This window comes from Lissotriton helveticus, chromosome 5_1 (genome assembly GCF_964261635.1).
Source record: "Lissotriton helveticus chromosome 5_1, aLisHel1.1, whole genome shotgun sequence".
Taxonomy (NCBI): Eukaryota; Metazoa; Chordata; class Amphibia; order Caudata; family Salamandridae; genus Lissotriton; species Lissotriton helveticus.
Genome location: NC_136065.1, coordinates 1,437,902,100 through 1,437,916,237, shown reverse-complemented (window position 1 = coordinate 1,437,916,237; position 14,138 = coordinate 1,437,902,100).

The window sequence follows — 14,138 nt, the reverse complement described above, 5'->3', positions numbered from 1 at the left end:
GGGTGGTATGAAGTGCTGTTTCATCTTGATTATTGTTAACCTCTCCACATTTTTGGGCAAAAGGCGGGTCCTTTTTGAAGTAACAATGGCACCAGCAGCAATGAAAACACGTTCAGAAGACACGCTTGCGAGTGGGCAAGACAAATAATTTAGAGCCAGGTTGGTGATCAGTCGCCATACAGAGCTTTTCGTATACCAATATCCCAATGGGTTCTCATTATGACAGACCTCTGTTGGGTCATCCAGATAGGCCTGCACCACCGACTCAAGGTTCTCCAGGGTTGATCCACTTTGCGTACCATCTGCGACCTTTTCATCAGTGGACCGAGCTAACCCTTGCTGAGTTAGCCAATCCCCTTCCGACAATATTTGTTTGCGGCCTGGTGCAGGTGACGATGATGATATGGTTTCTGGTGTCGTTAACGGCTGTGAGGGAAAGTGACTCCCTTCGGCCATGGATTGAGAAGTGGAACTTGATGCCGGATGGCCTGCTGATTCAGTTGTACTTGTGCTGCCTCCTTGACGTTTCTGCCGGTCTTTTTCGAACCGAGTGGCTGACACAGCTAGCCAATGTTTGTACTTTGAAACATCTGCTTCAGAAAAAGGAATGAAAGTATTGGTGGACCGCAACACCACCGCCCTGCTGGAAAACCTCGCCAACCTCGGACTCAAGCAACTGGTCAACACCCCCACCCACTACGCCGGCCACACGCTTGATCCCGTCTTCTCTTCCAGCAAGTACATCACCTTCAGCCACGCCACCGGACTCCACTGGACCGACCACAGCTGCGTCCACTTCAGCTTCAAAAGATCCACGACCCACCACCACCCGCAACAGGTACCTCATAGGAATTGGAGCAAGATCACCGCAGACCAGCTCACCACCTCCCTCAGCCAGAGCCCACCCGCCAACACAACGGACCCCAACGAAGCAGCCCGCAACTTCACACAGTGGCTGACCGCCTGCACCGACGACCTCGCACTACTAAAGAACCCTCCCAGCAGACCCAGAAGCAAGAAGGCATCCTGGTTCACCGACGACCTCAAGGACTCCAAGAAGACCTGCCGTACCCTCGAGAAAGCCTGGCTCCTGGACCGGACCACAGACAACATGACCGCCCTCAAACACGCTACCCGCAAGCACCACCAGCTCATCCGCACCACCAAGAAGAAATCCCTGAAGGAACGACTGGACAACAACGCCCACGACAGCAAAGAGCTCTTCACTATCGTCAAGGAGTTCTCCAACCCCAGCACCAGCACCAACGACATCACTCCGTCACAAGACCTCTGCGACTCCCTCGCCTCGTTCTTCCACCGCAAGATCGCCGACATCCACAACAGCTTCGGCGCCCCACCCACGCACCCAACCGTCGAACCAACGCCCCCCACCGCCACCCTTCGCACCTGGACCACGGTGACCACCGAAGACACAGCCCGCACGATGAACACCATCCACTCCGGATCACCGACCGACCCCTGCCCACACCACGTCTTCAACAAGGCCGACTCCACCATCGCACCCCAACTCCGGAACATCATCAACGCCTCCTTCAACACCGCCACCTTCCCGGAGAGCTGGAAGCACGCCGAGATCAGCGCCCTCCTGAAGAAACCTACAGCGGACCCCACCGATCTCAAAAACGTCTGCCCCATCTCGCTCCTCCCTTTTCCTGCTAAAGTCATCGAGAAGATCGTCAACAGACAGCTGACCGCCTTCCTCAAGACGAACGGATCCCTCGACCCCTCGCAGTCCGGCTTCAGAGCCAACCACAGCACCGAGACCGCCCTCATCGCAGCCACCGACGACATCCGGACCCTGCTCGACAAGGGAGAAACAGTGGCCCTCATCCTCCTGGACCTCTCCGCTGCGTTCGGCACGGTCTGCCACCGCAATCTAGTCCAGCGCCTCAGCAACATCGGTATCCAAGAGAAGGCATTGGAGTGGATCATCTCGTTCCTCGCCGGAAGAACACAAAGAGTCCGCCTCCCCCCGTTTCGCTCCAAGGCCACCGAAGTCATCTGCGGCATCCCACCCTCTTCAACATCTACATGAAACCTCTCGCAGCCATCGCACGCCAGCACAACCTCAACATCATCTCTTACGCCGACGACACCCAGCTGATCCTCTCCCTCACCAGAGACCCCGACACCGCCAGAACCTGCCTACACGAAGGGATGAAAGACGTCGCCGAGTGGATGAAGGACAGCCGCCTGAAACTGAACTCGGACAAGATGGAAGTCCTCATCCTGGGATCTTCGCCCTCTGCCTGGGACGACTCCTGGTGGCCCCCAGCCCTGGGCACCGCACCCAAGCCAACCGACCACGCACGCAACCTGGGCTTCATCCTGGACCCCTCCCTCTCGATGACCAGACAAGTCAACGCCGTCTCCTCATCGTGCTTCAACACCCTGCGTATGCTTCGCAAGATCTTCCGCTGGATCCCGACCGAGACTAGGAAGACTGTCACCCAGGCACTCGTCACCAGCCGACTGGACTACGGAAACGCCCTCTACGCCTGAACCACAGCCAAGCTACAGAAAAGACTCCAGCGCATCCAGAACGCCTCCGCCCGACTCATCCTGGATGTCCCCCGACGCAGACGCAGCCACATCTCCAGCCACCTGAGGAACCTGCACTGGCTCCCCGTCGACAAGAGGATCACGTTCCTGCTCCTCACCCACGCACACAAGTCTCTCCACGACCTGGGCCCCAAGTACCTCAACGACTGCTTGACCTTCTACACGCCCACCCGCCAGCTACGGTCCACCAGCCTCGCCCTCGCAGCCGTACCGCGCATCCGAAGAGCCACTGCCGGAGGAAGATCCTTTTCTTACCTGGCTGCCAAGACTTGGAACTCCCTCCCCATCCACCTTCGGCTGACCCAGGACCATCTCACCTTCAGGAAACAACTCAAGACCTGGCTGTTCGAGCAGTAGCATACCCCTCCCCCCAAGCGCCTTGAGACCCTCCCGGGTGAGTAGTGCGCTATACAAATGGCATGATTGATTGATTGATTGGCAGTGCCTTTTTGTACCGTGGATCAAGAATGGTGGCACAAATGTAATGTTGTCCTGTATGTATCTTTTTAAGCCTTTCGTTGTCAAGTAGGTGCCATAATAACTTCTCCGCCAAACCATATGCTTCTCGCTTTTCACCATCATCTCGGAACTTTGAAAACACCTCCTTCAGTTGGTGCTCTAGCATGCGCAACAATGGGATAGCTTTGCTCAAAGACCAGTCCTCCCTGCCGACTTCACGCGTGAAGAGCTCAAAAGGACGAAGCATGTCTGTCAGGCTTACAATTAGCTTCCATTCCTCCAACTCTAGCATCATGTCTTTGTGAGTAGAACCCAGTTTAAAGACAAACTCATGTATTACCTACCATGGCTCAGACAGACACTCAAGCATGTAAAAGTTTGAGTTCCAACGTGTTGCCACCTCCTGGATCAGTCCTTTGACTGGCAGTTTACGTTCATATTGAAGGCTCCTCAGCTGCTTCCGTGCCTTAAAAGAATGATTAAAATGTATGCAGATTTTTCGGCAGATGGTCAGTAATTTGACGACTGGCTCTTCTGTTTTCAAGAAGGCTTGCACCACGATGTTAATACTGTACGCCAAACACGGCACTCTGAAATAGCCACCTTGCTGCATGGCCTTAACTATATCACTGCCATTATCCGTGGAAACATAACCAACTGTGCGGGTTCTTGGATGCAGCCATTCATTGACCTTCCTGTTAAACTCCCCCAAAAGGTTAGGTGCAGTGTGAGATTTCTCCATGGCAAACATGCTTACTGTTGCATGTTTGCGTGTAGCTTGAAAAACTTCCTCCGTGTCAACATCTTTGTGTTTTAACTGTTTTTCGACCCCTGCAAAAGAGACCCAGTGTGCAGTGATACACATGTAATCAAGGGCTTGGCAACTGGTCCACATGTCTGTTGTCATGTGGATAGTGTGAACAGCACTCTTCAGAATAGCTGCGCCAATCACCTCCAGCACATCTTGATGTAGTGCTGGAACAGCAACCCTTGCAAAATAGGACCGGCTGGGAACCTTCTATTTAGGGCAGACTGTTGCCACCAATTCACGAAAACCCACCCCTTCCATGAAAGAGAAAGGGAGAAGGTCCAGCGCTAGCATTTTAGCCAGCTTTGCGTTATACAGACGCACAGTTGGGTGGTTGCGTTCAAATGGCGCATCCGACCAAAACATGCTGCTGATGGTGCGCTGGACCGTTTTACGTGATGATGATGATAATGATGATGATGCAGACTTCAAACCAGTTAGGCTCATTGATTTAGTTTTTTGCATTGGTGTCTGTCCCAGACTCTTAGTGTGCCTCATACATGTTGCAGGGGTAGAGGGTGTGGGCGCTACCACTGCAGTGCTGCTGCCAGGGGTACTGGGTATACCAGAAAAAATGTCTGTCGCTTCTTCACTTCCCCCTGCACGATCAGCCTCTCGTCATCATCATCAGATGCAATTTCAAGGGATACATTTGGATTTGTTTTTGTTTTGGCTTCCTCGATCTTCCTCATGTGTGATTCCCAAATGATAGTGTGGTGTTGCTTGAGATGACCTCTCTGGCCTCCGGTACCATAGTTGGTACCAAGCTTACCCCGACTAACGCATGCTTTACAAATTGAACAAACAACCATGTTTTCCACCTTTTTGCTAACAGTAAAGAAGTCCCAAACTGGGGACTGGAGATGTCTGCTGGTGGTGGAGGCGCTACTTTGACTTTCAATGCCAGATGAAGTGGAGGATGGGCGTGGCTGAATTTGTTTCTGATGTTCACTTGCAGCACCACTACTTGAGGTAATGGAGGTTGAGCTGGATGGAGGTCCCTGCCGGCCCTTCTGACGAGAAAATATGGAAGCTGGAGGTCGTGTTGGTGTTGTAGTTAACTGCGTTGGTGGTGGTACCAGTGCCACGCAGCCCACATCCCGCTCAGCAGCCATTCAGGCTAGGGTTAAAATGTGTGTCTGCTGCATGCCCGCTGTGGCCGGAGTGACGTCTGTGATGACTGGGTCATCGTCAGACTCTTCATCAGCAGCAGAAGGCACCACTTCTTGTTCATCGTCAGCAACCATAAGTCGAAGCCTTGCGGGAACCTTCCTTTTAGGCTTAGCTACCTTTGTCAGCTCATGGCGTGCCTCACTGTCAGACTGCATTGGTGGGTTCCAATCAAGATAAAGGTCATCAGAATGAAGGGGGCTTGAAGAAGAACTTGTAGTAGTAGCAGCCCTCCTTAACCTTTTTCTTGCTCGGGATCTGGAAAGCAATGGATCATCCTCAGGAGTAGTGGATTCCTCGGATGATTCTTCCACTTGAATATCAATTTCCTGATGTGAACCTACTTCTGGAGGAACAAGCATTGTAGGCAGTTGTGCCGCTTCAGGAACCTCTAGTGGCACCTCTCCAATCCATGCACCTCTACTTGCGCCTCTCCTTGTGCATGTACTTGCGCCTCTCCTTGCCCATGTACTTGCGCCTCTCCTTGCCCATGTACTTGCGCCTCTCCTTGCCCATGTACTTGCGCCTCTCCTTGCCCATGTACTTGCGCCTCTCCTTGCCCATGTACTTGCACTTGTACTAGTTGCACTTGTGGTTGTCATTGCGGCTGTGATTGTTGAACACTCGCCAGCTGAGTTACACCCGGCGTTGATTGGATGGTACTTTCTTGTGATGAGCCAACATCACTGGTCGATGGTGATTGAACAACCAAAGTGGCTGCCGCAGCAGCACTCATGGTCTTGGACCTAACTTGGCGTGGTGACACTGACCCCAATGAGGCGGAGGTGCTGCTTCCAGCTTGGTCCCCGGCGGACACCGCTGCTGCTGCAGGTGTAGTTTTTTTCCCCAAAAAAGGTGTCAGTGGGCACACCCGTCTCCTTGGTAGGTGGTGCCACTTGCTTCTTCTGCTCCTTCTTACTGGCAGTGGCACTGGCAACTTTCTTCGCTGAGGCGCTACGGCCACCTTTCTTTGGGCCCATCTTCTTCAGATGTCAGAACAGCAGGCCGCAGTTGCACGAGTTGCAGAGTTGTCTTGTCTGTGGCCACACATGACGTCGCGTGAAGTTGTGCTGCACACATCGCTGCAGGACTTCTTCCTGGCACTGGTGGTTCTCTTGTGCACCTAAAAGCAATGGAAGACAGAGGAACATCAGTTATACACCCCAAAAAGTCGAAAAACACATAAAAATCACCACAATCCCATGCCATCCATGCCCTCAATGATGTTTAAATTCAAGACACCCCACAGAAAAGATTAGGCCCATGCACCACTGAGTACCCCTGGGCATAATGGATGAAAGCTAGGCAAAATGGGTGCAGGCCTGAGAACACTGCCTGCCTTCAAAATGGCCCCTTGCCCCCCAGCACATGGCCAGGCCCTGCCTGTACCAGCACTCAAAATGGCCCCCACCCACATGGCCAGTCCCCAACAACACCCCCAAAAGTTGAAAAACACATACAAAATCACCACAATCCCATGACATCCATGCCCTCAATGATGTTTAAATTCAAGTAACCCCACAGAAAAGACTAGGCCCATGCACCACTGAGTACCCCTGGGCATAATGGATGAAAGCTAGGCAAAATGGGTGCAGGCCTGAGAACACTGCCTGCCTTCAAAATGACCCCTTGCCCCCCAGCACATGGCCAGGCCCTGCCTGTACCAGCACTCAAAATGGCCCCCACCCACATGGCCAGTCCCCAACAACACCCCCAAAAATTGAAAAACACATACAAAATCACCACAATCCCATGACATCCATGCCCTCAATGATGTTTAAATTCAAGACACCCCACAGAAAAGACTAGGCCCATGCACCACTGAGTACCCCTGGGCATAATGGATGAAAGCTAGGCAAAATGGGTGCAGGCCTGAGAACACTGCCTGCCTTCAAAATGGCCCCTGGCCCCCCAGCACATGGCCAGGCCCTGCCTGTACCCGTACTCAAAATGGCCCCCACCCACATGGCCAGTCCCCAACAACACCCCCAAAAATCGAAAAACACATACAAATCATCACAATCCCATGCCATCCATGCCCTCAATGATGTTTAAATTCAAGACACTCCACAGAAAGACTTGGTCCATGCACCACTGAGTACCCCTGGGCATAATGGATGAAAGCTAGGCAAAATGGGTGCAGGCCTGAGAACACTGCCTGCCTTCAAAATGGCCCCTTGCCCCCCAGCACATGGCCAGGCCCTGCCTGTACCAGCACTCAAAATGGCCCCACCCACATGGCCAGTCCCCAACAACACCCCCAAAAATCGAAAAACACATACAAATCACCACAATCCCATGCCATCCATGCCCTCAATGATGTTTAAATTCAAGACACTCCACAGAAAGACTTGGTCCATGCACCACTCACTACCCCTGGTCCTACTGGCTAGTGAGGCTTTACAGGCACCCCAAAATAAAAAATAAAAAACACATAACAGTAAGCTAAAATTCCATGACATAAACGAGAATTAAGTTTAAAAAAATCAGAGAAACAGTTGTATCATGCACCCATGACTAACCCTGGGCCTACTGGATACTGTGGCTAGCTACCCACCACAATATATATTTTGTTAAAGTTGTGAAAAAAGTTTTAGAACTGGAGTTGCCTCAACTGCAATGCCCCAAACAAACAACAACAACTTACTTGTAAAATCTCAAGTCCAAAAGTGATCCAAACTCCAAAGTCCAAAAAGTCCTCAAATACAAAAATCCACCAGCAGCAAGAAAAAGTAATCCTTCCAGCTCCACAGCCAAATGAAAAGTGGCCAGTACATGGACAACGCACTGGGAGGAGCCTGCTGGACAGGAACAGGAAGTTGGAGACTCTGGGGCACTTCCTTCCTCCCACCCCACCCCAAAAAATGGACTCCTGCACCAAAAAGTGCAGCCAAATGTCAATCTGAGTAGTTATTCTGATCAAAATTATCATTTTCACAAGGTTTATGCTTCCTGCGGTGGATTTCTTGTGCAGAATTGCAAATTTTGCAATTTCGGGAACACAAGCTGTTCAAACCTCCCGCCGGAAGTCAGCTGCGCGCCGTCGCGGGCTTTTATGATGTACTCGCGTTGTCAGACTCTCACCGTGCAAGATGGCAAGCCGCGATGATGTAATTGCGTTCGAAAAAGTCTCGCGCGATCACGCAGCAAGATCGAAAATGGCGCAGCACACGCAAAACCGGGAGAAAAACAACTCGGCAGGCTCAGAGTCAACGCCGCGCGTGCGATATTGTATTTTTCAAGCGCGACCAAGCAAAATAATTCGTAGCTTGCGAATTTGCAGATTATTGGGCAATTTCGCGCGATTTGCGGATCGCGAAATCGTCAATAATTCGCAAATTCGCCCGGGAAACGGATTTTACGCCCACGCTTACCCAAAACATAAATGTCACGTTGGTGCGCGGGATGCGCACATTTAGCTGAGGACATCAGGAGATGCGCAGTTGTGAGGATGTTCCCCCAAAGATTGCCGCCTACGATGTCAGCAACGTGATGCGCAGCGTGTGAGAGTCATGTAGTTTGTGTGAAGGGATTCCTTGGAAGCTGAGGGGTGTAAAGATAGCCGCCGCTGATGTGGTGAACGTCACGTGGTGCATGGCTGCGCAACCGCCAGCGGAAGGTCAGACGGCAGGAACAGCTGAGGAGGGATGACACTTACGTCTGTTGCAGTGGTGGAAGGATGACAGTTGCAGTAGTTGAAGTTGACAGTTGCAGTAGCTGAAGGATGGCAGTTGAAGCTGAGTGGCGGTTAGTAACTGCCAGGAAGCTTCTTTTAGTGTTATGAAGTAAAAGAATTCTTACTATAGTCAGTAAGTCATGCGTGGAACAGACTTGGGAAACACAGTTGGCGCAAACACAGATGCAGGCGTGCGAAAGTGACAACTCAAGCTTGCGCAGAAATGAGGCAGCGGGGGGGTAGTCCTCAAAGGCTCGTAAATTATATGGTCCCACATCATGTAGAGCGCAGCTTCGAGCATTCACATAAAGGCATCGAATGTCTCTCTTAAATCACACACCTCCTGAAAGGAAACAATAGAATGGTGCACCAATGTAGTATTAAGTAGAAGGTGGCTCGTAAGCGTGGCAAAGTACATTTGTCCACAAGCTGGGTCCGGATGTGCTGGAACTCGTTGCCAAATTGTAAAGATGCACACCACAACTAGAGAGTGGGAACTGCAAAGTTTATTGCCAGTAAATTCCAACGCTTCATAGGAGGTCCAAGGAAAGAACCGGGAGGAGCGTTCCGTTGGAGGAGTCATCAGCTGTTGTCTTTCCACATTCCAGAACGTACAGCTGATGACAGGGAGGGGAGAGGGTACGAGGGAGGGCAAGGGATAATGAGGTGAACATAACAAAATGCAAAGCAATGTGCAACACTAACTTTCTTTCAACTCCATTTTGGTTCTTAGGCCAATTAGTGCCATCCTTTTGTGTGATGTCATGAAGATCCTAACCTCTACAATGCATCCCACAAGCATGGCAAGCCTGCTGTACCCAGCATCTTCTCTGATGAGAGAAAAACAGGCCTCAGCGCTGTGCTTGGCACTTCAAACATTAAAGAGGCACAGTCTCCCCTTGTGAAGGACTGCTGCTCAACTGACAAGTAATCGCAATATAAGCTAAAGTCCTACAATAGCACTAAAAAACTGTGACCGTTTACTCAGGGACCCGGAGCTAATCCTTTACTCAAGATTAAAACGCAATCCAATGACTTGCTGAAGCCCTGCTTGCTCTTCTGCTCGTTTCTTGGTCTCTGTAGAAGCCCCAGCCTGCCTAAAAAGTCACAAGATGACCGATTTCTAAAAAGACCGCCTTGCCCCTCATAATTTATTTATTTATTTATTTTTCACATTTTTAAAGCGCACTGTTACCCGGAGGTGTCCTGGCGCTGTATGACTAAGAATGCATGTGTTACATCGGAGGAAGTTAGTTTGTAAAAAGCCAGGTCTTTAAAGCTCTTCTGAAAGATAGGAGGTCCTGCGTCTGTCTGAGACAGAGCGGCAGAGCATTCCATGCTTTGGCTGCTCCCAAGGAGAAGCTCCTACCCCCTATCGAGCTTTCCTGGCTCTGGGGACTACCACCAGCCATTGCTCAGCCGATCTAAGGGCTCTTACTGGTTTGTACCAGTGGAACAGCACAGTCATGCACTGAGGGCCCAAACCATTAAGTGCCTTGAAGACTATGCAAAGTGATTTAAACATTATTCTTTTCCGGACTGGGAGCCAGTGTAGCCTCACCAAGTCCCGAGCCACCGAGTCACGTTTAGAAGCTCCTGTGATCAAACGGGCAGCTGCGTTTTGCAGAATTTGGAGTTTATTGAGATTCCCTGTTGTGCGTTTAAGAGCAGACTGTTGCAGTAGTCCAGGCGAGATATCACTAGACTAGTAACCACTATCTTTTTGTGCTCTTCTGCAAGAACCGGCAGAACTTTCCGTATAGTTTTGAGCATAAAATGGATGGTTGAAGAGAGGGCATTTATTTGGGGCCTGAAGGATAAAGAGTCATCCATCAGGACGCCCAGGTTTTTAACTTTCGTGACCGGTACCGGAGGAATCCCAATTTCCTCTGGCCACCAACGAGGGGACCAGAAGTTATCCCTGGCTCCAAATAGCAAAACTTCAGTTTTCGCTGAATTTAGTTTTAGGCAGTTTCCTGCCATCCAAGTACTAACTTCATGCATACAGCCTCTGAATCTGTCTGCTGTGTTGTCTGTTTCACCCGGTAGCAGTGACACCACTATCTGGGTAATAATGGAAACAACTAGCCATGGGAGACGAAGTGCCAATAATCAGTCAGTAGGGAACACCTACAATCTCATCTGTGCCCTTTGTGTATGACGAAGCATGTGTGCTTTTTGAGGATGAGCAATGCATCAGCCTGGGGGTGGTGTGTAATGTGCATTTCCAATGCCTTCAGGTGATATACTACTTTTGGGTTTTGGAGCGTCTGGGACTGGATATTTCAAAGGTGATTGGAAAGGACATCACAAGTGATCAGTTCAGATCAGGGCAGGGAGAATCCAGCTATAGCCAGGTGCATGAACAAAAAATTGGGTGAAGAGTATGGTTAACCAACTGGTCCCAAGAGAACGATTCTAGAGTTGGGAAAAATATTTGTAGAAGTCTCATAAGACGCACTGACAAAGACATACTATAGAAAAATAGGTAAATGCAGATTTTAATGCTGGGGATGTGGTTCAGAGAACTTTTTGCAGCTAAGCCCTCATGAGTTTGTCGGATTAGGGGCGGATATTTACCACACGTAAATAGGAATATTACAGAGTAGTAAATATTAGGCATGGGCGTAGTACACGTAGTCGCGCTACGCGAAGCTACACAAAGACGTTCTCGCACTATGCGAGCTTCGCAAGCGTGCGTAGTTGCTTGTCGGACCCGTTCGTGAGGTGTTTTTCTTGTTCGGGAGCGTGTTGTGCGTGTTCGGGCGCTGCCTGTGTGCTCGGGGGATTGTAGCTAGTGAACCTACCCATGCGGTCAGCTATGGGCACGGCCATCTTGTTTTTTTTAATTGTCCCGCCCGCTCGCGTTGCCTTATTTCCAGCTACGGGTCGAGTATAACGTGTTCGCGTTGTGCATGTCATGTTCGGGAACGCTATCTACTTGTTTTCGACGACAAGTGCATGTTAGCGAGAAATATCATGCGTACTTACCCACATGGTCGTGACGGGCGCGGCCATCTTGTTTTTCACTCTATGCTATGGTTCTGGGCCTAGTTTCCTATCCTGCTTTAATCTTTGCAATCTTTACTTATTTTCACTGTTTTTCTCACTTTTTTTATTTATCATCCCTGTCTCTCTGTCCCTAAGTTTATATTTTATGATTTATTTCTACTTTCACTGTGTTTTTGTTACTTTTCTACTTTTTTTTTACTTCTATATTCAAACTCCTACTTCTTCCCCATAACTTTATTTTTTCCTAATTTCTTTTCTGCCTCCACCTCAGAACCATGGCCAAGGGCAGCAGTACCGGCTCCAAGGGCAAGGAACCTGTGCCCAACAGCTGGCTGCCTTGCGGCAGAATGCGCCCTGCAGGGGCGCAGGCCCGACAACACTTCGGAGAGGCGGAGGTGGCCGCCCTGGTTTTCTTCATCCAGCGCCACCTCCCCTTGAGCTTGGCAGTAGGGGGCAGGCCAGGCTCCGGGTACCTTACCCAGGAGCATCACCGCCGGTGGGCGAAGGTGCGGCGGGCAGTGTTTAGCTGCTCGGGGATCCGGCGCACCCACCAGCAGCTGGCCCACCGGTGGTCAGACATTCTGGACCGGGAGCAGGACCTGTTGAACCTGCTAGGTGTCGAGGTCGTGGGGCTTGGTGAGTAGCTAGTAATATATAGTAGTATAAGTATTGTGTATAATTCTTGGACGAATAACACGATTACTGGTACACTTAGTTACATTGCAGATCAATTCCGTTTCAAAATCTTCTGTGATTGTATGACAAAGGTGCTGCTGAGCACTTCTCTTACTTGTTTGTAACTTTGTGCTAGCTTGGGCTGATTATTGATGTTAGACTTTACGTTATAGAGCTGAAGTTAGCTAATGCTATTGCTAGAGTCTAGTCCTTCCATTGTCCTTCAGTGATATAGTGGTGGATGGATAATAGGTTTACTTAGTAATAGTTCATATTTTTTTTACGGTCTGCGTGACGCCTCCTCTGTCACTGAATGCTTCTTACCCCAGTCCTCCATAGAACCTTTTTGTAGTTTGTTTAGTGAGTGGTAGGCTTAGAAATAGTATTTTCAATCAGTAGCAGAACAACATAAGACACAGCCAACCAACAATTTGGTGTATGCACAAATTTATGCACGTGTCCTCCATCTCATCTATGCATTTTTGCTGGCAAAAATAAAATGGAAATGCAGACTTACTGAACAATTGGCCCGTCTGGAATAGGTGGTGTAGGTCAGGTGGTACTGGCTTCATTAGTATTCTGCAATCAGAATGATTATGGAACATTTGATTAGTGTTCATATAAGTAGACGGTCCGTGAATCCTGCAAGCCAGTAGTCGTTTAGATAGGTCCATTTTATTGCAATTGTTGTTTCCTAAAATGTTTGAGCATTTTATTAATGATTTATTTGTTTCACAGCACTCAATGTCTCTCTCTTTCTTTAATATTTTTTACATGATCAGCACCCAGGGGCAATAAGACGGGGTCCGAGTCGGCGGGACAACCACCAGAGGAGCGCTCCTCTACCGAGGATCCTGCTGCTGGCCCCAGTAAGTCCTACAGTGCTTATTTTATTAACAATTATATTTCCCTAACTTTTAACGCACCTTATTTTTTCCAAACTATTAATTACGCTTCCTCCTAATTCAATTTTTAACAAAACCTTCTTTGATCTTCATTATCTATTTTCCAAATTGTGGGTATCCCTGCCTTTCAGTTCCTTCAAACTGCCTCTGCTATGACTCTCTGTACTACTACTATTAGACTATCTGTAGCTAAGCTTGCCCTGTTGGCCACTCGTCAGTTAAGGTTTTCTTTTGAATAAAGCTGTGATAGAACAATAGCTGTAGCCACTGGGTCCACTCCTGTCCTTTGCGTTGTCCTCTTTAATCTCTAGGCTTTGACAATTCCCAACAACAAAATGCGCAACCAGATGTTTGTCTAGTATTTTTGTTAGGGTAGTAGTACATACTATTACTGCTGTGGGTATTCAGCACAGCCACATATAGAACTATGCACAAGAAAATAGGATGTTGGTGATAGGAGGTTGGACCTTAGTTACACCTCAGTCAGAGAACTCAGAACCCACAATTCACTCACCGACTAGCTATAGTGTCTCAGTCATTAGTCATTATGTCCCGAACCCCTACACGAAGATACCCAATGATTTTATTACACAACCCAGAACATAACACCCTTTCGCTCACTCACTCGTGTAAGTCCACAACAACACAGACACACCAAATATGTCTATGTGCAAGTTCAAAAGCTTTATTTTTTCAAATAATAAGCTTTGTAAGCAGTTCCATGAAATTACATCCAGCTCCAACATGCAAAATAAAGAAGATTACAACTAAACATTTATACAACTCGTGCCTGATAGAGATCTGTGTGAATTCTGGGAGACCCCTCATCGTTAAACGTATACTGGTTACA